Source organism: Mirounga angustirostris, unplaced genomic scaffold (genome assembly GCF_029215605.1).
Source record: "Mirounga angustirostris isolate CCGP_5_RB_7025 unplaced genomic scaffold, mMirAng1.0.hap1 SCAF_4, whole genome shotgun sequence".
Classification (NCBI taxonomy): Eukaryota; Metazoa; Chordata; class Mammalia; order Carnivora; family Phocidae; genus Mirounga; species Mirounga angustirostris.
The window spans coordinates 29846600-29873267 of record NW_026991712.1 but is presented as its reverse complement, the minus strand read 5'-3'; the positions used below and the strand labels follow the sequence as shown (position 1 = coordinate 29873267).

General features: G+C 39.9%; 1 protein-coding gene across 1 annotated transcript in view; it reads right to left on the bottom strand.

Moving 5' to 3' along the window:
• The window catches only part of RSPO2 (R-spondin 2), a 184294-nt gene extending 158800 nt beyond the window's left edge, over positions 1-25494 (bottom strand). Inside the window, exons 1-3 of the mRNA XM_045896049.3 lie at positions 25284-25494; positions 20719-20875; positions 20394-20430 (exon numbers count right to left, since the gene is read on the bottom strand). The gene's annotated coding sequence lies outside the window, so the exon portion shown is untranslated. The remainder of the gene's footprint in view (positions 1-20393; positions 20431-20718; positions 20876-25283) is intronic.
• Between the last annotated feature and the right edge of the window lie 1174 nt (positions 25495-26668).

Here is a 26668-nt window from a genome sequence, read left to right as displayed (position 1 = left end):
AAAAACCCCAAATACCCTTTTCCAAGTATCACCAATTATTTAAATTTTACTACATTTGTTTTATCATTCACTTTATCTCTACAGCTATATGTATTTTTTTTGAAACCAGTGATGAGTAAGTTTTAAATATGGTCCATTTGGGGCGCCTGGGTGGCTCAGTTGGTTGGGTGGCTGCCTTCGGCTCAGGTCATGATCCTGGAGTCCCGGGATCGAGTCCCACGTCAGGCTCCCTGCTCAGCAGGGAGTCTCCTTCTCCCTCTGACCCTCCTCCCTCTCATGCTCTCTGTCCCTCATTCTCTCTCTCCCAAATAAATAAAATCTTAAAAAAAAAAAAAATAAAAAATAAATAAATAAATAAATAAATAAATATGGTCCATTATTCCTAAATACTCTAGTGTATACTTCCTGAGAGCAAGAACATCTACTTATATAACCTCGACATTATCAAAATTAGGAAAGTTAACATTGATGTAATATCATTATCTCACTCACAGCCTATATGCAAATGTTCTCAGTTGTCTAATACGCCCTTTATAGCTACTTGTTCCTCAGGCCAGGAGGGAATCCAGGATCACATACTACATTTAGCTGTCATGCCTCACTGTTCTCTTTAATGTGAAACTTCTTTGTCATCTATGGTCTAGATATTTTTGAAAAACAGTCAACTTTTTTTTAATGTCCCTTGGTTTGGATTTGTCTGATATTTCCTCATAACTAGATTCAGCTTATGCCCTTTTTAGGAGGAATACTATAAAATTAATGCTGTGGCCTTATCAGGGCATCATATCAAGAGGAACATGATACTGATCTGTCCCATTACCCATTACTTGGCTAAGATATTGTCTGTCAGGATCTTACATGGTAAAGTCACTATTTTTCCTTTTGATATTAATGATTCATTTATGAAATTTTGGGACTATATAAATATTTTCTCCCTCACCAAATGTTCACTCACTATTTTTGTCATCCCTTAATGATTCTTGTCCAAATCAATTATTACTCTGACAATTGCTAAATGGTGACTTCCTCAATACATTATTTCTTCTACATTTATTAGTTGTTTGTCTATTATAAGAGAAAGCTTTCTCTTCTCCCTGATCAATTGATTAATATCAGTATGGACCCATGGATTCTTATTTTGTTCAATGGTATTACTATATTTATTCTGATTCTCAATTTGTCCCAGATTTGGCCTGTGGGAGAATCTTAAGCTGGGTTCTGTGTCCTTTTTACATGTTCCAACATTCTTTAAGTATTTTTTCAATTTTAGGCACAACCATAACTTCCAGACTTATCTTGTGTTTTCCCTGTTCCAGCCCTGCAATGAACCTTTTCTCCAAAAATCCCTGGTTCTATTTAGTGGAGAATTATATTTGGAAACCAAGGTCTGGGTGCTGGATTTATGCAATGCAAGGAGTATCATAGCTTCTAGTTTTTCTCGGCATCAGAGTTAAAACCGTGAGTGAGTTCTTTATGTACACTCCCATTCCAATCTAACAACACAGTTTATTCTCGCCTCCCCCCTTTCCTTGCTTGTAACTTGCTCTGCAACAGTGATAAATGTAAATTGGAAATAAATATAAAAGCAATTACTGGTGTTGTGTGAGTATCAAGAAAGGCTTTACAGAGATGTTGATATATGATCTTGGTTTTGAAGGCTGAATAGGAGTTTATCAGGGAAGCAAGAAAGGGCATTTGAGTCAAAAGTGATAGAAAACAGAGACATAAAGGGAAATAGTTGTCTAATAAACCAGTTGTTACTGGGGTAGGGTATGGAGAGAGGGACAGAAGATGAAGGTTTAAACTGGCAAAGTGAATTGCAGACAGATTGTAGGTGAATGGACTTCCATGGTAAGAAAAAGGAATTTTATCAGTATTAAGTGAGGATTTTTTTTTTTTTAAGTAGGAGATGTAACATATTCAGTTCTACTTTAGAAAGATAATTATTTCAGCAATAAAGCACTGGAGGGAAACCAGTTCAGAAGGTAATTATTATACATATATTTCATCATATCTGGTATATGACTATATTATATATGCTATATTTATACACACACAGTTGATTTTCATGGTAGTTGTGTTCTATAAAGTTTCCATGAACACTAAACCATTGTTCCTAGGAGAAATACAGTATTCGGTTCCTGAAAGCCTCTGGTCACATTTTATCAACCAATCAATACACAACCCTGTTTTATGTGTGTTTCTGTTTAAAGACACTTTATTTAATATCTATTGTTAAGTCATTAACATGAAATTCACAGCAATAGCACTAGAACTCACACCTGAATGATGTGTAACTAACACATGTATTTTCTTCATGAGACATTACAGCTTTCTTGCATCAGGGACACTAGACAGCACTTCAACTATATGCTTGGCACCCATTAGAAACAGTGAAATCACCATCAGAAAATTCCCCAAATATGAAAAATCGGTACTAGACTGCAAAAAGATACTTGTTCACAGTAGTAGAGCTACAACAAGAAGGCAGAGTATCACCTTGTTCAACCTCATCTGGGCACATGCACATCAGATGACTTTCATTTTTTGCCACTCTGCATATCCACAAATGTGTAAGTGCCAAGAATATTGATTTTGAGGTTACAAACAAATGTTCGTGAGTAGGCAAATTTGCAAATACAGAATCAACAAACAGCAAGTATCATCCATATATACATACATACCTATGTATGAAACTAGGCCCATGCAATGTTGGGGGAAACAGCAAGGAAAGATTGGTCAGTTAAATGTGGCAATAGGGAGAGGTAGAAGGCAAGGATGATGCTGGAGTTTCTATTTAGGAAAACTGGGTAAATGTTAGCAATATTACCAAAAAATATAATCCCAGGGGCGCCTGTGTGGCTCAGTGGTTAAGCATCTGCCTTCGGCTCAGGTCATGATCCCAGGGTCCTGGGATCGAGCCCTGCATCAGGCTCTCTGCTCCGCAGGAAGCCTGCTTCTCTCTCCCACTCTCCCTGCTTGTGTTCCCTCTCCTGCTGTGTCTCTCTCTGTCAAATAAATAAATAAAATATTTAAAAATATATATATATAATCCCAACAAAAGAGTCTGGAGGAGAAAGAGTACAATTTTGTAAATGTTAAATTTTAAAACATGGACAACATCCTGGGAGAGCCAGCAGGTGATCAGTGATGACATGGAACTGGAACACTTTACAAAGGCCAGAGCTAGAGAGAAAATCTGATTATCAGGTACACAGAATACATTTGAAACCAAAGGAATAGAAGAGATCGCCAGGGTAAGGAAACAAAAATGCAAAGAGCAAACCTTGAAAAAAAATGAAATGTAAGGTATGCAGAGGAAGAGAACCAATGAACAAACCAAGGAGAAAATTGGGGGGAGGGGATCAAATCTAAGGGGATTACAAGAATAATAACAAGGCTAGTAAATGTTCCTGAAGAAGGAGAGGAAGTAAAGGAAATATGTATGCAAACATGTATGTAATACAATTCTAAATAGGCAAAATTATTTGAGTATTTCATACCCCTCACCTGTATCACACTGTAATTTTTATCATGCTTTCAGATGGTAGAAATAATTTAAAATTGGAAAGATAGATGTCCCAAAAGTACACCAGAGTCCAAATGGACCAAGATGACAGTATTTGGGAGGAATCAGAAGCACCTTATACGATCAACTGCAAGACAGAGAAATAAAGATGTTCATCCAAGATCATGAGAAGTTGATCCATGACATCACATCAAAAAATGTAGGTTTGGTAACTGCAGTCTATCCACAAGCAGAGTACAGTGAAAGAATGGGACAGAAAACTGGGAGAGAACAAACAGAAAGAATCAGGAATGATGAAGCACAGACCAGGGTTTTCAGAGAGAAGACTTCCAGTTCCCAGCAACGATAGGCTACATTATTTGAACCAACTCTTCTGCAGAAAACAACTAAAAAAATGCTGAATATAATAAATATCTTTCCAACAGCTACAAAGAGCTAACAAGATAGTAAGGAATAACAGGCCAAAGAACCCAGGATGTTAAGTGAGCACAAAAACCACTTTTCATCCTGAGGCTATTTACCCAACATAAAAATGTAAATTTCCATTTTCTCCGGAAAGGGTGGGTTTCTTGTGCAAAGAGAAATAGAAATTCAAACTGAATGTAGATACTAATTGAGGAATTAAATAGGAGACCCTCCTCACAATAACCTGGTACCCCAGCTACACACTTAAGAGTCAGGTGGTTCAGTAGTAAACCAGCCCTCGTCACATCTTGCATCTAGATTTACATCACCTGGGTGGTCTAGAGACACTCAAGCACTGGCAGAAGCAAATTCAAAACTTGCCTGGGAGTAAAATCCCCTCATCCTGAATTCACATTATTCCTACAAATGATTTTTCAAACACAATCACCAGCACAGAATAAAAGAGAAGCAGACACATACACCCAAAAGAGTCACTGTGGACAAGAAACAACAGACAACATAAACAGACCCACAAAGACTCCAAATATCATTATAAACAGACAAATGATAAAACAACTATGCTTTAATGTGTTAAAGGAAAAAAACAAGCTTGACAATATCTGCAAGGGATAGGATTGACAGTGAGTGAGATAGGAAGAAAAGGCTAAGGACAGTAAAGTTTTGGGGAGAAAAGAACAGATTCTCTTTGCAACCATACATGCCTCTATAATGAATAAAATCCATAACTACACCATCATTTTTACCAAAATGCATTATTAAGCCTTTACTATGTAGCAGATAGCTCTTGTGTCTGCAAGTCTATTTTCCATCCTCTCTTCCTCTCAAACAGCAACCGAATTTTCTTTAGTAACACACATACTCTGTCCATTTACAAGGAAGGCCCACCTTCCTCCAGGCCCCAAGAGTGGTAGGTAACATGACGCCCCTACCTGAGCATTTGAAGCTTTCCATTTCCCTACTGTTTTCCAAGGCAGATCAATGAAAGAACTTTTGCTGGAACAGCTGAGGTTGAGAAATTGGTAGGCTGTGATCTGTGAGGCCATCTCGGAGCCATGAGGAGAGAGCCCGCCTGTGAATAAAGCCAACAGCAAGAAAAGAAAAGCCAAGGAAAAGAAACAGAGCCTAGATGACATATTTTTTTAGAGAGAGAATGCCCGAGAGTGGGGTTGGTGGGGGAGAGGGGGAGGTTTAGGGAGAGAGAGACTCTTAAGCACAGAGCCCTACACAGGGCTCCATCTCACCACCCTGAGATCACAACCTGAGCTGAAATCAAGAGTTAGCCACTTAACCAACTGAGCCACCCAGGCGCCCCTAGATGACATCTTTTAAATTCCTAGATTCTATGCCCATAGGCCTGACACTTTTCCATTTTATGAGGCAGTACATTCCCTTTTCCTGCTCAAGCCAGTTTGAATTGGGTTTCCGTAACTTGCAAACAAGAGCCCTGGTATATAAGAACTAGATTCAGAGCCCTGCTCTAGTCACCAAGAATAAAATATCTGAAAGAGAGAGAAAGAGTCAGTTAATTAAGGGGAACAGAAATTTTTTAAAGAGGAAAAGATTTAAAAATTCAGATAATGAGACTGATCTATTGCCAACCCATCCTAAAAATAATCTCCTCCTACTGAATTTCCATAACACAATAATTATCCTTTTCTGGCACTTAAAACATTTTACCTTATACTGTAGCTAACTTTGTCTATCTTTCTCTCTCCTGCAAATCTGCATACCCTGGGGAACAAATAATCATAGGATTTCAATTATAAAGTACCCTGGACAGACTTAGTAGAATTTTCTTATTTCATAAATTGAGGTAGGGACCATGTCTGTTTTATCTTGGTATCCTAGATGTATTTAGGAAGCAATATTGATTAACTGAAGGAATGAGTTAGTGAAATTAAAAGAGAAAAGGGAATAGGAGAGAAGAGAAATTGAGAAAAAGTTAGAGATATAATAAATAAAATGTATGTATTTTGGGAAGAAGAGGAGAGGTTGGAAGACAAGAATAAGAGAAGATAGAAGAAATTAGGAATATTGAGCAATATTTGTATGAGCCTCTGGTTGTGAGCCATATTATAATGCTTATCTTTTAGAACTTTGACCCTTCTAAATTTTCTTTGCTTATGCAAATAATACAATTTATTTTTTTAATACCCTGAGTGCATGCCAAACAACAGGAGGAAGGAACTCTGGATGTATTCTTCAGGGCTGGAAGAGTCCTGATTTAAATCATGGAGGTAGGATGGATTCTGGAGGCACCCTACACCGACTCGTAATGGATTTATAGAACTTCTTCGTGATTATCCTGGGAGATTGTATTGTGATTTTTCAATTATTTGTTTCCTCTTTCCTTTATGGTAATTATTCATCTTACCCATTGCCATGGAAACTGCAGTGACTTCTCATGGAAGAAGTACACCTCCCTGACCCACTGATGTCAGTCTTAGCCAGGTGATTTGCTTTAGTCGACAGCATGTATGACTCATGCCACATCCAAGCAGAAGCTTTAAGAGCCATGGTGAGTATCTCTTGCTCTTTTTCTTTAGGCGTGAAAATGACATGTTTCAAATAAAAGCTGCTCCTTTATCCAGGATCCTGGAATAAGAGGATCACAGGCCACAGAGCCAGGGCTGATCCTCAGACACCTTTATTATTCTAAGTTACTGAGATTGAGGAATCATTTGTTACCAAAGCAGAGCTGATTTATACATCAGGAAATTGCCTTTGATACACAAACAGCAATATTTTTTAAAGTAAATTCCTGAGTTACTTTGTTTCCAGGACTATATGCTCTGAGATAAAACTAGTTCAGGAAAAAAAAAGTTCCATGTTTGAAATGTAATTTTGTTTTATAAACCTTTTTAATTTCTCAATACCTATGTGGTACATGAAAGACAACTACAAAAATTGATCCATAATCTGTATAATAACAGATCCACAATGCCTGAGAGTGTAATAAAAGAAAATCACCATATATCCTCCCAGCAGAGACTTAGATTGCTTTGTTCTCATGCAGGAAAAATGGACTTTACTTTTAAATGTTAAAAAAAAAAAAATTATAAGGCAGCCTGTGTGTATAGAGAAGACCACCCCTTTCTTCACCACTACCACCATAAAAATATTTACAGACTATAAATATCTTGGTTTCAGGACCCAACTGGTCATCTGATAGTTCAGTAATAGTCTCAGTGCAGAAAGAAAAATATGTTTCTTGGTTTTAGAGGAAGGAAAAGGAAAACAACTCCAATAGTTGCATTTTTTAATTCCAATCTGCAAAGGCAATGTTTTCTTTCATGAAAAACCAGTGAAGCAAGACTCGCCTGAATTTTTATATAAATCTTAAGGAAAAAAAAAAGCAATGTACTATAGGTAATACCACTTCACAAAAGATGGGATTTTCATTTTAAAGGCAGATAATAAAGAGCAGGCATGCTACCAGAAATATAGAATGTACGTCAGCATGTACAGGTTTAGCCAACTGCTATATAGCCCTCCTCCTCAAAAAGCTGAAATTGCTTTTCCTCTAAATCTAAAAGAGAATAAATTTCATTTTCCCCTTTCCTTTCAAATCACAGAAAAAGAAAGTAAAAACTGGAGAAAAGATAAAGGGATGGCTTTTATAAGTCATTGGAATTTGAGTTTCAGAAACATTTTGCTATTTTTTTCCAAAAGGCTAGATACACATAAAAATAATAAGAAAAATATGCTGTTCACTGCAGCCTGAATCCTCATCTTTCAAACTGGACCTGTTTGTGAGTGTCAGTTAGATCCTGCCAACGGTAGAAGCTGTATTCCTGCTGGAAAGTCCTAGAACGAGAATATCGAATGTCTTCTGGGAGCAGACCCATTGCAGTTTGCTAATATTCTTAAGGTGAGAGGTCCAATTCAGTTTGCCAACTGCACCCACCAAGTTGGTTTTGGAAGATGTGGACTGTTGGGTGTTCAGGAAGAGCTTTTTTAGATTCCCAAATGTTTTCTATTTGTTTGTTTTTTTAAAAAAATACTCATCCATCAAATGAGTGGGTTAGATTTCCTTTCCTGTTTGGGAAAGAGTCTGTTCTTTCCCCCTTTTCGGTGGCAATTCATTACTTTTACAAGATTAATCACTGGCCATAAATCTCATGTGTCTAAGATACTTGGCCTGCTCTTTGCTGCATCACTGTAAAATATTAGTAAATCTAATATAACAGATTGTGTCATCCAATGTATGCATTTTTGGAAGTGGAAGCCAAATGTAAGTAAATTGAATTGGCTGACTTCTAAGAACCAGAGAGCTGTATGAGGTAGTTTGGACTGAGTACAATCTCAGCCTACCTCCATTCTGCTCTCCCCCCTTTAGAAACAAGTTCTTTCATTGCAAGCCCCTTATTGCTGGAAGAGTGGTCTTCGTTGACCACGAAGGATCATTCTGCAGCCTGATGAACTGGAATCTGGGATCTTCCATTGCTTTTCCCTCCATCTCTCATTGCGCAAACCCTTGTATCAGCTTTGCCCCCCAATGCAGCTGCTCTGCAGGTGTGCATTCTCTCCAACTCCAAGCACAACAGCTCCCCATCAGGTCCAGTCAGACTTCTCATAATATTTTTGGAAGAAGAGAAGGAATCCCCTTCTTCCCTGTGTGCCCCTTTCTACCCAGGCCATCATCTGGTGCAGAGGCCACCAACTCAAGCCGCTATTCAGGATCAAGTGGAGAACATAAATGAGTAAAGTGAGTAGGTGGGGACTGTGGGGAATTACAGATTATATATGTCCCATCCAGAGAGGGCAGTCACTACTGAGCTCTGGCCATATTTTTTCATGTAAGCATTTGATCTTTTTTTTTTTTTTTTTAAGATTTTATTTATTTATTTGACAGAGAGTGACACAGCGAGAGAGGGAACACAAGCAGGGGGAATGGGAGAGGGAGAAGCAGGCTTCCTGTGGAGCAGGGAGCCCGATGTGGGGCTCGATCCCAGGACCCTGGGATCATGACCTGAGACGAAGCAGATGCTTAACGATTGAGCCACTCAGGCACCCCAGCATTTGATCTTCTAAGACCAAATCTTTTCTTTTTTCAAGAACAATGGTGTATCAGTCAAGATTCAATCAAGAAAACTATACAAATCAAATTTTTATGACATATCCCAATTTCCACAGGTAGCTAACTAACTTAAATTTTTAAATACATACATGCATGTGCACATTGTTTACTAAATTAAGACTATGGAACTCTACTTTGTGATAGTAAGTGACATTTCTTCCCAAATGTAAATGGACAGAGTTGACCTCTTAAAAGATTTTCTGAAGTTACAGTCTCAACTTTTCAGGATTGCAGGACACATTCAGCTCAGGCTACTTTACTTTGTGACCATTCATTTATTTACTCATTCATCCAATAAACATTTATGGCATTCCTCTGCTAGGTGATGGGTATATGAAGAGAAATAGGACACAGTATCTGCTTTCAAGGAACTTACGAACTACCCGGGGAGTCTGACATATAAACTAAGTTAATACAGGTATAGGAGTTTGTTGAATGCAGAGACAAACTGTCATTGGATTGTTTTCAAAATCAGTTCTCAAGACTAGTGCTGCCCAATCTTCCACCAATCTCCTGTGCTCCCCTCCCCCAACCCACGCACTCTTCATATCACATATGCGAATTACTGTGCATGCGGAAGGAGTGGGGTGTGTCTGCTGACTGCTTCATGCTCACTAAACTCCATGACTCTACCAAATCATGCATGTCAGGAAGTCAGTTATCCAGGCCACCTTCTCAGACACGTGGCGTATGTGAATGAGCAAACACAACTGAAAACAGAGAGAAATAGTGTTTCTTGTTGCTCCCATTTTTATCATCCTGATTTCTCCCTTACCCCTTATCCCCCTGTCCCCCTTACGTAGTATTCACTGCTCATCTGCAGGTAGAACACAGCAAAATGCGTAGCATAACTTCTAGCTATTAGAAAATAATGGAATTAAAGTCAATCTCTCTCTAAAAAAGCAATGCGTGTGTCATTCCCTTTGAGATGTCCCACCTTAAACCCTAAAATGTAAATAGGTATTCAAATATACTAGGACTGAGGAATGGCATTAAAATAGAAGGGTTTTCAGATGTCTTGGAATTATCCTCTCTCTGTACATTACAGCTGAGTTTTGGGGTCTCTACATAGTTGAAAATCAACAGGTCAAGAGTTTTTACTATCATCTGGAATAAATTATAAGCTGTAGTTAAGGAATAGCTGGTGTTCATTGAGTACCTTTTATGTTTCAGGTACTACGTTAGAGGATTTACACTGTCTAACTTAATAATTTAATTCTTATAATTTATAGGTAGTGTTACCCCATTTCCAGATGAGAAAACAGACTTGGAGAAACTGAGTAACCCATGCAGTCACACACTTGTCAGTGGCAAAGACCCTGGGCCCTTGCTCCTCCCCATTAAACCATACTGTTATTTAAAAGCAGACATGGAGTAGATCCTTGCTCACTTAGTTATGATTTTTCATGTAGAGATCCCTTAGTAGCCACCTGATCTTTACACCAAAGAAGTAAAGAATGCCAGAGAACAGATAATTTCAAAGACAGTTGTATCAGACCAATGTCTCCTAACCAGGCTGCATGGTCATGGTAAAGACACAGGGTAAAATGCCTATGAATTGTTTTCCCTGAAAATAAGCAGAACCTGGTAATAAGTATAATCATAAGATAATAATGGTTATTCTCTTGTAACTCATTGCAGGAGTAAACTGGCATCACTAAGACTGAAGATGGATGAATTTGACATACATGCATTTTACAATGGAAACAGACAACTTGTCATTGGTTGTTATCAACATCAACCATCAACACCCCAGTACAGTTCAGCTTCTCCACAAACCTCCTTGGTCCCACTGCCTACTTACTCCCACCCACTACACAGGTTATATCCACTAAAGTAGTGCATGTACTGAAGTAGTTACCTATCTGCTGTATGCTTTACACCCAGTAAGCTCCACAAGCTCCACAAATCCTGAGTGCAAAGAAACCAGGCCTACACCACCTTAGGTCCTCAGTTCTGCACTGAATAAAACATATTCTACAGCCAACCAGAAGGTTGAAGAGGGTTTGGTATGGACCAGATTCCCTCCCACCCATTTCCCATTAGTCCATAGTCTAGACCTCCAATGAGATAGGACCTGGGTATCCCTAATGCAACCACAGAAGGAAGTAGGGGAGTAAACACTAGGCCTTAATTTTCAGTGTGAAAAGGCTCAGCAGGAAAAAAAAGTCAAGACAAGAGTAGAGCCTGGCCCTTTCCCTATGTCTCTGAGGCAATACCCAACTCAAGCTTTTTTACCAGATTTAAAAATCCTTCTATTCAAGATTTCTTTCACTCTTCCCCCTGTAGCATATGCCCGTTGATTTGCACTATTTGGAATAATCTAGCCACATGATGAGCTCTTGTCTGGGATCCTCCCTGACGGAGCCCATGGTGAAGCACACTTCTTCCTGTCTAGTGTGCCTACGCTTGCCATTGGACATTCTGCTTCCAGACTCTGTTGATCTGTGATGGTGAAAGAGACTTAAATGAAATATTCCCCTGACCCATTATAGGGCCCCCCATCCTTTGCTCCCAGCCTAGACCCTCAAAATTAGGGGATGTTGATGGCATTTTTCCAGGATATCTGCCATTTACTTTATGAAACCATTCTACTTTCTTAAAAGGGACAGTTGTAACCCCTTAATATCTTCTTTTCATTTGGTCCCATCTGCAATGGGCCTAACAAAAATTCATGAAAGCTCATAAGATATAGTCTTCTTCCAAATTTTGTGTATATCTGGGCTCAGTCAGTTGAGTGTCTGCCTTCAGCTCAGATCCTGATCTCAGGGTCCTGGGATCGAGTCCCACATCAGGCTCCAGGCAGGCTCCCTGCTCAGTGGGGCATCTGCTTCTCCCTCTCCCTCTGCCCCTCCCCCAACTCGTGCTCTTTCTCTCTCTCTCCCTCTAATAAATAAATAAAATCTTTTTTTTTAGAAATTATTATTATTTTTTTTAAAGATTTTATTTATTTGAGAGAGAGAGAGAGAGCACATGAGAGGGGGGAGGGTCAGAGGGAGAAGCAGACTCCCTGCTGAGCAGGGAGCCCGATGCGGGACTCGATCCCAGGACTCCAGGATCATGACCTGAGCCGAAGGCAGTTGCTTAACCAACGGAGCCACCCAGGCGCCCAAATAAAATCTTTTTTAAAAATTCAAATTTTATTAATATCTTTTTTATTCTTTTATTCCTTTGGTCATTTCAATTGAGGATGGGAGGATTCTATGACACTTATGTTTATGCTACCATTTTCCCCTGAAGTCTTTGAGATTTCTTCTGTTTCCTTGTGTAGAAAGCCATAGCCAACCCACCTCTCACCTTTGGGGAATTTTGATTAAAATATTGATTTCCATTAATTGCAGTTTTCTGATGCTCAAAGAGGGCTTTTGTACCCAGAAAATACTATTTAGAATTACAGGGTATTTGGGGTGCCTGGGTGGCTCCGTTGGTTGAGCATCTGCCTTCGGCTCAGGTCATGATCCCAGGGTCTTGGGACTGAGCCCTGAGTAGGGCTCCCTGCTCAGCAGGGAGTCTGCTTCTTTCTCTCCCAGGCTTGTGGTCTCTCTCTTAAATAAATAAAATCTTAAAAAACAAAAAAGAATTACAGGGGATCTAAATATTCAATATAATAAATTTCCCAATTTAAAACCAAAATTGTCCCGAAGGTTTTAAATCTACATGAATGATTCTTTTATTACCTATAAATCTAGTACATTTATGTAAACAAGAACAATAATTTTCAGGAGAATCTAATTAATGTTTGGTCAAATAATGTAGAATAGACCAAATTCTACTTAAACTACTTAATTTATGGACTTCATTCAGTTCCCTAAGCATTGTAAACTGCATTTCAAATTAGTGTATTTTCTTTTAAGTGCTTGATCAGGCAGGTACACAGCACTTCTAGACAAATCCACCCTAGCATTTACATAACTATTTTTAGTTTTTCTCAAATTCTTTTATTTATTTACTTTTTAAGACAGAGAGCATGCACATGAGTGGGGGAGGGGTGGAGAGAGAGGGAGAGAGAGAATCTGAAGCAGGCTCCATTCCCAGTGCAGAGCCCAACATGGGGCTCAGTCTCACGACCCTGAGATCATGACCTGAGCTGAAATCAAGAGTTGGATGCTTACCTGACTAAGCCACCCATGTGCCCCTCAAATTCTTTTAAATAATTCAACAGTCAAATTAGCAAAGAAAATAAAACATATCTTTTCAAAGTAAAAAAAAAACTTCCAAACTATGCAAATAATAAATATATACTATTTACCCAAAATTTAATAAATAAATAAGTAAATAAATAAATATTTCAGTAGTCTTTTAGAATTTAGGCAAATTTTCTTAACAACTTTCAGCTTAAAATAACAGACCTAGTATCAATCTTTTAAAGTTGGAATCACAGCGTTAATTTCTCAAATTCTCTAACATTTCAAATTCTCTTTAACACAACAAACTATATAACAGCATGCACAGATTATTCTGGGTTAACACAAAATGAGTTAAACTATCGGTTTGATTTCCTCATCACCTGAATAACATAATTAATAAGATGAACTCAAGAGCTACATATCAAACTCCAGACCCCCAAACCAAAAATGTACATTCCTTACAAAACAGCAATGGGAACCCTGGCAAAAACTGACCATATATTAGGCCACAAAGAAGTCGTCAATACTTTCCACAAAATGGAACTAAATAGACCATGTTAAAGAGCCAAAATATAATGAAATTCAAAATGAAGAATAAAGACCAAATAAAAGAAAACCATTGGTTTAGAAACTTAAAATTACTTTTCTAAATAATTATTGGGTGATAAAAATCAAAATTGCAACAAAATAACATTTTTAATAGCAATAATTGATACCAATACATAATAATCTGACAACATCTCTTACTGACTCCCCTTTTTGTTGTCATTTACCTCTTGATCAGGCTTTTGCATTCATCAGTAACTTTAGTACCTGGCTGGCTGTTTTCCTATCACTTATTTTCATCATTCTTAGTGAATTTAACTTCATATAAATAATTCATCCAATACCCAGGTATTTCAGTTTTTGTCTTCCTCAATTGACTTCTTGGCTTCTTCCACCATTAAAAAAAGAAAATTTCTTTCTGAGTTGCACTGGAAATGCATTACGAGTATCCTTCATGGTATTATATCATTCATCCCATAATAAGTACTACACTAAGATAGTTTAAATAGGTCCTATAAAGGGGCGCCTGGGTGGCTCAGTCGTTAAGCGTCTGCCTTCGGCTCAGGTCATGATCCCGGGGTCCTGGGATCGAGTCCCGCGTCGGGCTCCCCACTCAGTGGGGAGTCTCCTTCTCCGTCTCCCTCTGCCTCTCTCCCTGCTCATGCTCTCTCTCTCTCTATCTCTGTGTCTCAAATGAATAAATAAATAGGTCCTATAAGGTTGCCTAACTCCATCTATCACTACCTAATTACTATATCTATTTTAACACTGGCTGCTGAAATTACAAGTATTTTATTAGCACAATAAAATGAAATTAAATACTGAAATGTAACTAAAAAGACTCTTAATGATCATTTTTAAACAAATACATTAAAAACCCATAAGCAAATATCTGCTTTCTAATATCACAATAAAACTACTTCAAAACACAAACTCCTCCAGCTTCTACAGTCTCTATTATGCTGGATGCATAGTTTACATTATTATATAGTTATTGGCTGATTGACATAATCAGCATTTGCACATTAGTTACACTTATATACTAGGTGCTTCTAACAGTGTCTAAGAATAGTAATGAAAGGGGTGCCTGGGTGGCTTAGTGGGTTAAGGGGCTGACTCTTGATTTTGGCTCAGGTCATGATCTCAGGGTCCTGGGATCAAGCCCCCTGTTGGCCTCCCTGCTTGTTGGGGAGTCTGCTTAAGGATTCTCTCTCTCCCTCTGCCCCTCCCCCTTTTCCCTCTCTTTGTCTCCCTCCCTAAAATAAATAAATAAATCTTTAAGAAAAAAAAAAAAGAATAGTGATGAAATATTGATAAAGATATATAAGATCATACCCATCCATAAGGAGGTGACTAACTGGAGAGAAAAGAATAGTAAAGATGAAAAATAAAAGGATAAATAACTGATTTATGGCATGATATTGACTTTAAGTATATGAGGGTACTAGGTAGGGGTTCTATTAATCTGCACATATCAATCACTAACTGAATTACCTAGAGAGGGGATTATTTTTCTTATACAAGAAAAAAAAATATATGGCTAAAGATAAGCAGTGCAGGGCTGGTGCAGTAGCTCCATGATGTTATCAATATCCCAATCTACTTCTCTCTTCAGGCTCTGCCAGCCTTAGCATTTAGCTTTCATTCCTTTGATCATTTTATAAGCACAAGATGATTGCTTCATCTGCAATGTCTAGTCCAGGTTCTAGAAAGATGAAAGAGATAAAACTCATAGGATTATATCAAGATGCAGAAAAAAGTATTTGATAAAATTCAACATCCTTTCACAATAAAACTCTCAACAAACTTGAGTACAGAAGGAATGTAATCAAAGCCATATATGACAAACCACAGCCAACATCATACTCAATGGTGAAAGGTTGTAAACTTTTTCTTTAAGATCAGGAATGAGTCAAGGGTGCCCTTTCTCATTACTGCTTTTCAACATAGTACTGGAAGCCCTAGCCAGAGCAATTAGGCAAGAAAAATAAATACAAGGCATCCAAATCAGAAAGAAAAAAAGCAAAATTTTCTGTCTGCAGCTGACATGATCTTATGAATAGAAAATTCTAAAGACTCTACCATAAAGACCTGTTAAAATGGAAAAGTGGTTGCCAGGGAACTGGGGGTAAGGAAAATAGGGAGATGTTGGTAAAAGGCTACAAGTTATAAGATGAATAAGGTCTGAGGATCTAATATATAACCTGGTGACTACAGCTATAACACTGTATTGTATAATTGAAATTTTCTAAGAGCGCAGAACTTAAATGTTCTAAGAAAGAAAGAAAGAAAGATTAGACTGGAGGAATCCTTCCACATTGTACCTATATTATATATCAAGTCAATCATGCATGCTTTAAATACCTTATAATTTGTCAATTATACTTCAATAAAGCTGAAAAAACTTTTAGAACTAATAAGTGAATTCAGTTGCAGGGTATAAAATTAATATACAAAATCAGTTGTATTTCTATACACTAACATTAAACTATCTGAAAAAGAATTAAGGAAAACAATCCCATTTACAACAGCATCAAAAACAATAAAATGGTTAGGAATAAATTTAACCAAGGAGGTGAAAGACCAGTACACTGAAAACTGTAAAACCTTGATTAAAGAAACAGAAAACACAAACAAATGGAAAGATTTCCCATGTTTATGGATCAAAAGAATTAATATTAATATTGTTAAAATATTCATTTTATCCAAAACCATCTATAGATTCAGTGCAATCTCTATTGAAATCCAATGGCCTTTTTCACAGAAATACAAAAACAATTCTAAAATTTGTTTGGAACCACAGAAGACCCTGCATAGCCAAAGCAATCTTGAGAAAGAAGAACAAAGCTGGAAGTGTCACACCTCCTGATTTCAAACTATACTACCAAGTTATAAAAAGACTGACACATAGATCAATGAAACAGAATGGAGAGCCCAGAAATAAACCCATGCATATACAGCTAATATTTGACAAGGGAACCAAGATTATTCATACAGCTCAATAGCAAAATAATAATAATAATTTGATTAAAAATTGGGCAAAACACTTGAATAGACATTTTTCCAAAGAAGGCATACAAATGGCCAACAGATACATGAAAAGATGCTCAACATCACTCATCATCGGGGAAATACAAATCAAAACCACAATGAGATATCACCTCAGCCCTGTCAGAATAGCTATTATGAAAAAGAAGTAAGTGCTGATAAGGATATGGAGAATAGGAAACTCTGGTGCACTACTGATAGAAATGTAAATTGGTAGAGTCATTATGGAAAACAGTAGGGGGGTTCCTCAAATAATTAAAAATAGAACTACTATATGATCCGGCAATTCCACTCCTGGGTATTATTGAAGAAAATTAAATTGCCATCTCGAAGAGATCTATACATTGCCACACTAGTCACAATAGCTGAGACATGGAAACAACCTAAGTGTCTGTCCATCAACAGAATGAACAGAGAAAATGTGATGTGCATGTATATATACAACAGAGTATTATTCAGCCATGAGAAAGAAGTAAATCCTGTCATTTGCAACAACATGGATGAAGCTTGATGACATTATGTTAAGTGAAATAAGTCAGAGAAAGAAATACACTGTATGATATCACTTACATATGGAATCTAAAAAAAACCAAACACACAGAAACAGAGAATTGATTGGTGGTGGCCAGGGGGTGGCGTTGGTGTGGGGAAATGGGGAAAAATCCTCCCAGAAAATGCTATTCGTTCCTAAGACTTCACTAACAGTCATTATCAAAGACACAAACTTCCAGTTATAAAATGAATAAGCTCTGGGGATTTAATATACAGCCTGGCATTTATAGTTTGACTATATCATATACTTGAAAGTTGCAAAGAAAGTAGATCTTAATTGTTCTCACTACACACACACACACACAATGATAATTAAGTGAGATGATGGATGTGTTAAGTAACCTTATTGTGGTAATCATTTTGTAATCATCACATTGTACACCTACTTACAAGATGTGATATATTAATTAGATCTCAATAAAACAGGGGGAAAATGATGAAAGAAGCACCCAGGAGGAAAAGGTGGTGCCTATCTATATCACAAAAGCAATTCCTAGAAATTCTTTCCTGTCTGATCGGCAAGAATATTATCACTTCTTGCTCCAAAAGAGCTGCTCAGAAAAATTTTTAATAGAATCTTTTTCTTTTATAGAATACCAATTTTGATTGGAATTCTATAAAAGAAAAAGTTTGGGAGAACAGATGTTAGGTAGATGACCACTGGTTTCTGCAATACTGAGAGTAGAAAGAGGGAGAGAATTCTTGGAAAGGGTCTCATGGAGAAAATGAAAAGAGAGCTTGATTTTAGAAATGTCAGGAGCTGAGTATCCATATGAAGTGCAAAGGAGTTTACTTCAGTGTCATAAATAGCATGAACAGAAGTGGAAGGCAGATTTGAATGCCGACAACAGATTAAGGCAAAGACTATGCTGGGAGCAATGAGAAGAGGCTGAATTGGTGGAGGGAGTTCAAGTTGTGGAGATCTTTGACAGGAAGACTTTGGACTTGGCATGAAGCATATTAAGGATTTACTAGAAGTTTTAAAGCAAGAGGAAGAATTCATTTAACTAATAGTTTAAGAAAACTTTCTGTGGTTGCAGAATGTGGTACAGATTAAAGAGGAAAGAGATGGGATCTATTTGCTTATGAAGTCACTGAATAATATCCAAGTGCTTTCACTGCAATAATTATGGTTGTTGCCCAGCTGAAGGTCTTAGAGTTACCCTAACACAAGTGTTTCCTGACTAATGGCAATCACCCACAACGTGCTCGCTAATCCTCCCAGAAAATGCTATTCGTTCCTAAGACTTCACTAACAGTCATTATCAGAACAATACTGTCAATAGTATTTTCCAACATGTGAGATATTCCCCACCTTGGACTGTGGCAATTGAATTTTGAGAAGGAAATATAAATGGTGATTTTTAAAAATCAGGCCAGAGGCAGCTGGGTGGCTCAATCGGTTAAGGGTCTGCCTTCAGCTCAGGGTCCCATGTCGGGCTCCCTGCTCAGCAGGGAGCCTGCTTCTCCTCCTCACTGATCGTGCTCTCTCTCACTCTCTCTCAAATGAATAAATAAAATCTTTAAAAATAAAATAAACAAACAGGGTGAGAAATTTCAGGCAATGGTTAGTATTTGAAAAATAAAAATAAAAAGCAGGCCATTTTTAATTTGGTCAACATGCTCAAAGTTAAGTGTTGACAGTATCCATGTGTAGAGAAATGTGTGAAAACTAATTTTTATGCCAGTGTCCTTTTCAAACACTGTGCATCAAAACTCTGGTTTAATAGCTTGCCTGACTCACTCTTCTCTTCCATCCCTAGGGCAACTCAGATTTCTGCAGTAGGCTGGAGTTTAGCCCCACCCCCAGCTTGGGAACTGATCTTCCTCCCTACTATTAGAGGATTCTGAAATCATAATCAAGTAGCTTAGTGACTCAGCAACCCAGCATGAATTCAGCCTTGCTTCAGGACATGGTTAACCTTGGGTCCCTTTCTAGTGATTAGGTCCTTATCATGTTTTTCCTTCTTGAACACTCTATTGTGATGCTTGACCCAATACTCATCCTTCCAGAACTGAGGTCTTTCCTGGGTCCCATCAGTCCTCCTGAAGGCCAGTGTCCTAACCCTGAGTCCCATTGCCCTCCACCTTCTGCTAAGCCTTCCTGATGCTTCTTCTCTTCTTGTTGACAGGCCTAGCTATTGCTAATTGCCAAATCCCCAGCAGCTCACCTGCTAGTATTTATTTCCTCCTGTTTCCTATTGCTTAGAGTTGCCTGGTCTCCGGAGTCAAGCCTATTGAACAGCTGACTACAATCCTGATTCAGACATGTCCTTTATTTTAATAAAGGTTCACATCTCACAGCTAGTCTTTTAGCCTTTTGCTTATGGAAGGATTTTTCCCAAAAAACATTAATTCATTTTTATTGTTTATATTTTTTCCCTTCTGTTACCATTCCCAGCAGGTAGCCAGGCTCACAGGATTTCCTTGTTACAGAGAGAATTTTACTGAGAAGAAGTCAGAAGCCATCCAAAAAAAGATGGCTTTTTTTTTTCCTTTTGGAAAAACTTACTGAAGAGCTTATTTTAAATATCCTGAATGTGTAGAACAGAGAAATGTGTATTCTATGAGAAGTAAGAGGAGTGGGGGCCTGGGCCCATCTCAGGGGAGTGCACTTGGGAGTTGACAAAGACCTCAGAGTTTTGGCTGCATGAATTACCAAGAAACCTAGGCCTGGAAACCCCCAGTGCCTAAGGTTCCCACACCCCAAATGTGGTACGGATGCAGCATAGACACAGAAAAATGAAAGGACCACTCCAGGTGGGATAAAGTCTTCCTAACAGTAACACCTTTAGGAACAGTGATAGGAGGGGAAGCAATAAGAATGAGACGGTTCATTCCTCCAGCCTCGGGGATAGGGGTTCAAAGAGGAATTCAAATTGGCTTTTTAAGTAATCCCAGATAACATATATGACACAAACCCTGCCTTCAAGGAATTAAAGGATAAATGTGGAAAGTAAGACAAAGTTGCCTATATAATATGCATATATATCACAGTGTACATATATAATACATATTATGTCATAGTACCTAACATAACAACATAATGTAATATCTGTACCATTAAAGAGATTTAAAAATTTACCTCTGATTGGAAGATTCAGAAACATCTTCATAGAGACCTAAAGAGATTGGTAAAATTTGTGTAAGCAAAACCCCTCAAGTTGGGAAAGAATAAAGAAGTTAAAGCAACATTCAGTGGGACGTCCATTTGGCTGGGACTTATGATGCCTCAACTGTCATGGGAGGCAATAAAGTTGGAGATGAAATGGGACATGCTGACAGTCTGTTCTGCCAACAGAGAGAACAGAATATGCAAGTGAATAGAAGAACTGTGTTAACGATGTGGGAGACTAATTCCAGCCAGTACAGCCATCCTGCACTGTCAAGAATTAGCTAGAACAAGGCACCTGGGTGGCTCAGTCGGTTGGGCATCTGCCTTCTTTCTGCCTTCAGCTCAGGTCATGATCCCGGGGTCTTGGTTTTGAGCCCGCATTGGGCTCTTTGCTCAGCAAGGGGTCTGCTTCTCTCCCTCACTCCGCTGCTTTCCCTGCTTGTGTGCTCTCTCTGTCAAATAAATAAATAAAGTCTTATAGAATTAGCTAGAACATACACACTAATGATCTCTTAACTCATTTATAACAAATGGTAGAATCAAGCAACATAAAATAAGATTGGCAACAGCTAAATTGTGAGATCTTCAATCTGACTAGGAAAGTTAGGCTCAGTGAAAACAGAGATCAGAAGGACATCCAAAAATTACAAATAGAAAAAGTTAAATTGGCATACTTAGTATGGACAAAAAAAAAAAAATCCTAATTAATGAATCAAATTTTAACCATTACCTCCAAAGACTCTAAGGTATCTGTGCTGTTTATGTTATGGGGACTCTTTGGCTTCCTCCCTATCTCTATGGGAAATCACAAATATTGGACACATTATCTTGAACTCCCCCAGTCTTTGGCCTCCTTTCCTAGGGGGACACTGAACCTCCCATTTCCACCAATGACACCACCTACACAGGGAGTAACTGGCTCCCCCCATCTGGCCCCCTTCAGGACTGTGGAAAATTCTGTAGCAAACTTGGCTATCACAGTGGATGGCACAGATTGACTCATGATTGGTTCTTCTTTACTGAAGGTTACCTTTCTGTGCTGTACCACACACTACAATCAGTAATGATTGTGTTCCTTTTCAACCACAATGGTATATGAACCACATCTTCACAGGGACGGATTGTATATGGACAGTAAAATATCAAATATTCATCAGAACTGCCAGGGTAGGGGGTAAAATCAAATCGGGAAAAAGGTACCCTAAACCTAACATTCCTGTTTGTTCTCACCCTTGGGTACAAATTGGAGAAGGCCTCCACTTGAGTTGGGCACCTGTAGATCAACAAACATCACTAAAAATCCACTATTTGAGGAGTGAGTGCTAGAATATGGGGGCCCAACGGGTCTCCTGGTTCAAAACTCTAACATCACATGGCATTATAGCCTCCCTTATAACTCTGGACAGTCTTTATCCTGGAACCCGGGACTGGTGGGGTCCCTGTTGCATGTCCTCAAGCACTCTCACTGGTCCTTGTTAAAAAAAAAATACATCTGACACCTGGCAATTGTGCACAGGGTGCGTCAAGGAGACTATCAAAGACCTAAGGGGAGAAAGATTACTTGGGTTGCCAATGATACCACTGAATAGATTAGGGTTTGCTCCTCTCACCCCTACATACTTGAGATGTCCTCCCATGAGCCTTCTATCTTTCAGATAAATTCTTCATCTTCTCATTATCCCTGGATGAAAACCTTTAATGTAACACTAGCTGCCAATTTCACGGGGCTCACTCCCTGTATTACACATCCGAATATAACCCAACTAAACATCACTCAGATTCTTGTGCTCAAGCAGAGGGCTGAGGCATGGATCCCGGTCAACCTAACTAGGACTTGGGCTGGAGATTCCGCCTTAGAACAGATTACTAACGCTCTAGACCGTGCTAGGAGCAAAAGATTTCTCGGGCTCCTCAGAGCATCCATTATAGCTGTCCCCGCCCAGGCCGCTACCGCTCCTACAGCTGTAGTCGCTCTTTCCCATTCTATTTAAACAGCCCATCTTATGAACAGTTATCTACAAAATGCAACCTTTGAGTTAATCACTCAGACCACAATGAATTAGGAAATCCTCCAACGCCTTGATGCGTGGGAAGCGGCGGTCTCCTGGCTGGGGGAACATCAGCAAGTCCTTTGGACCCGTAGCCGTCTCAGCTGTGATGTGGGCTATCACTCCATGTGGAGCACCCCTGTCCCCTTCAATAGCTCCCCTCTTTGGGAGGATGTCCAACAGCTTCTACATAGAGCATTTCATTCTCCTCTGGGTCAGGACATTCTCAGCCTTCAAGGTCAGTTACATGAACAAATGGTTCAATTACGTGAAGAGGCACAAAATGCCACGCTTGCCCACCTTAATGATTCGGCTCATTGGCTCAACCCTCAAAACTGGTTTTCAGGACTAGACCTCCGAATATGGATTCTCATAGGTCTTCTCTGTTTTCTTGCAGTGCTAAAGGCCCTTGGCTACATGTTTCATAGAACTCTTCCTGCTGGGGGCGCCTGGGTGGCTCAGTCGGTTGCACCTCTGCCTTCAACTCAGGTCAGGATCCCGAGATCCCGGATGGAGTCCCCACCTGCTCCCTGCTTGGCGGGGAGCCTGCTTCTCCCTCTCCCTCCGCCGCCCCCCCCCCCCCCGCTTGTGCTCTCTCTCTCTAATAAATAAATAAAATCTTAAAAAAAAAAAAAAAAAAAGAACTCTTCGGCTGAAGCGATGATGACCCTCCAGCAGCAGCTTCGCTATAAGGCGATCCCCACCCAAACCACCCTTGTAACCTTCCCTTCCAATCTGAACTTACGTAAACAAAAACGGGGGAAATGTGGGCGAGCAGGACCTCAGCGGGTAAAAGAGACAAAAAGAACAAGAACACGCAGAAATGGCAACAGCTCCAAGCGTGTGGCAAGAGCCAGTTATTCCCGCCCTGGGTCGGTGCAGAAAACAATACATGCTAGACACAGCAATGATGGTGCTTAAGATAGGCAGGCCGGCTGAGCTCAGTTCCCCGATCCCTGCAGCCCCTTAGATAATGCCTCCGAGGACCCGTGCTCGTAGTCACGCACACGGTTCCCTGCTGCCCCTCACGTGATTGCTTTCTTGCGTTGTTTTTCCCTCCTTGCTTCCGCATACTTTACATTCTACGATACGATAGTAGGTTTTGATGATAGGTAATAAACCCGAGAGTCCACCGGACTCGGGGCTTCAGCTCGGCGCCTGCACTTCTTTCCCGGGCCTGGCGGTGCAGCCCCTTCGGGCCTCTCTTTGTTCCAAATTATTGGACACTGAGGAATTGTTTCGTCTCCGGACAAGCCCGCTGCGCCGCCTATCTGCATTTCGCAAACCAGGACTGCAAAGATTTTGGTGGCGGAGAAAACAAAGGAGGTGATGACACCAGCTTTGTCTTCCCACTGCTGCCCTCCGTATTCCACCCCCCCCCCCCCAGCCCTTTGCTCCCATTTCCACCATCACCAACTCTCCCAAATCCCAGCTCGCCCATTTAACACACAGAGCACTAAGGCTGTTTGCCGCTGAGACAAAACACACCTATTCCTCTTCTTTCCCTTTTGTCAAGGGCATCTTGCCACTGTGTGTGTGAGGGAGTTCGGAGATGGAGGTGTGCTACAGAGCTCCAGGGAGGAACCGTGAGACAGCCTGGAACCTCCAAGTTGGCCCATCATCGTGATCAGGGTAGCAGTTAAAGGTCGGCAAGCAAAGCAATTTAACCACGACCCCGTCTCTGTTCTCCTTAGTAAATTGCCACATCACAGTGCTTGGCGGGGCCAGAATATTCCCTTTATTAATCCCATTACCAAGACTCAGTCCCTTTAGAGCAAGACTTAAATCCCATCCCAGCTCTGACACAATAGAATTCTCAGAAGCAAAAACTTCTCAGGGAAAGAGCAATAAATCAGGATGCAGCTTCTCCCGGAGTACTGCCAGCAAACGTATTTTCCAGGCAAATAGGAGCTGGCGGCAAAAAACAAGTGAGCTCAGGTTTCCCTGTGATGCGATTACTACCTTGGGGGAGGGAGAGATGGGTGGATGGAGAGAAAATCTGACCCTACCTTGGACTAAAAAAAAAAAAAAAAAAAAAAAATCTGGCATTTTGGCAGTCCATCTACAAGCGCTTTCTGAATGCCAAGTGCATGGTAGAACCCAGCCAGAAACAGAGACCTCCGGTGGCTTGTGATAAGCCACTGTTTCACTCACTCGGCTTTTCAATAGTGTCAGGTGAACAGAGTCTTGCACTGCAACCTTAGACCAGGGCGAACAGCAGCTGCAAGGCAACCGAACACCCGCTGGACCACAGAGCCACACCACCAGGCTGGGGGAGGAGGAGGCCGGCCTTTCTTCTCTTTAAAGAAAGATCTTGCTACTTTGCCCTTTTCCTTAACCTTTCCTTTTCTGCTGTGTAGGCCAGTCAGGTTTATCAGTCAGTGGGCCAAGTTGGACCAGCGAACGCCACACCTTTGTCTGGACAGTTGCACCCTGGGGGGTTTCCAGGGAGGAGGACCTTGACTGCCACACCACTCAGCGTCTCTTTATACTCACAGTGTCAGGAGCGCCCCTTTGGAGCCCAAGGTCGGCCTTGGACCTTGGCTGTGTGTTCTTGGGCACCGCACTTTACCTCTCTGAGCCTCAGGTTCCTCATCTGTACGATGAGGATCATTATACTTGTCCCTCAGTGCTTTGTTAGAAATTAATAAGACAATACATAAAATACTTTGTTAGAAAAAATTAGACAATACATAAAATACTTGCATTAGCACATACAAAGCCCTTGAAAGGCAGGTATTTAATGCAGGAATGTGCAAAAGAGATGTGGGAAAACATGGCTTTTATTTTACCTGGAATGTGCTTTAAATACCTTGTTGTTCATTTGGTCCTTCCACGGATCCATCAGGAGTAAACCTCTCTGCCTCTAAAAAAATCGTGCCCAACTTCGTGGAGTTCAATGCTTCTTGCTCTGTGTTCCCAAAGCAAATTGTTCGAGCGTCTATCTACATTGCAGCAATTCAATTCCTGCACTGTTGAATGTAGTCATTGCCTTGTCTGTCACCCTCTCCTGCCATCCCCTGAACACCTGAAAGGCAAAGGAGAAACTGTTCAGTTACAAGAGGGTTACAAGCACCTCTGTGGCCAGACTGCTTGAGACCAAATCCCATTCTCATTTTACCCATTAACTGTCTGCCTCAGCATTCCCTCTGAAACTGGGTTTGATAATAATAGTACCTGCCTCCCAAGGTTAGCTTAAAAGAATGCTCAGCACCACAGAAGTGGTAACTTTTATTATTATTCTCCTCTGCATCCCCCAGAGCCTGGGAGACAGCAGGTGATGGGTTTGGAGGAACCAGAGAATCACTGCAAATTACAAGGAGAGTGATCCATACCTTTCCTTCTGGGCAACACATCACACAGTGATTCAAGAGTGGCTAAATTGGTATCCAGAAGATTTGAAAACAGGATTTTGAAGAGGTATTTGCTCACACGTGGTCATTGCAGCACTATCTACAATAGCCAAAATGTAGAAGCAAACTGGATGTCTATTGATGGGCGAATGGATAAGGAAAGTGTGGTGTATACATACAATAGAATACTATTCAGCCTTAAAAAAGGAAATTCTGTCATTTGCTACAACATGGATGAACCTTGAGGACATTATACTAAGTGAAATAAGCTAGTCACAAAAGGACAAATACTGTATGATTCCACTCATATGAAGTATCTAACATACTCAAACTCATAACAACAGAAAGTAGAGGGGCTGGCGGAGCGGGAAATGGGGAGTTGCTCTTCAGTGGGTATAGAGTTTCAGTCATGCAAGTCTTGGAAAATGTTCTAGAGCTTTGCTGTACAACAATGAACGGGCATTGAGTTAACAATACTGTTCTGCATATTTAAAAATTGTTAAAAGGGTAACAAAGCAAATATAAGTCATGTATTCTTTACCACAATAAAAAAATATATAGATTTAAAGCCAAAAAAAGAAGAACTAAATTGGATGTATCAAGCTCAGCACTACAGGCCTCTCTGTGCCCAGCCCCACTCTGAGGTAAGGGCTGGTCTGCACGGGGCAGTCAAACTTGACACAGTCATGGCTCCTTCTTTATGATGTGCACCAATGTCTCCATGTCTGCACAAAGGTAAACACCTTTGTGTTTTCTGCTGAATGCCCACTAACATCATGTAAGAATGCCTAAGGCATTCGAGTGGGAAGACTGTACAGAATAAGCGATGCCTGGAATAGTAGGA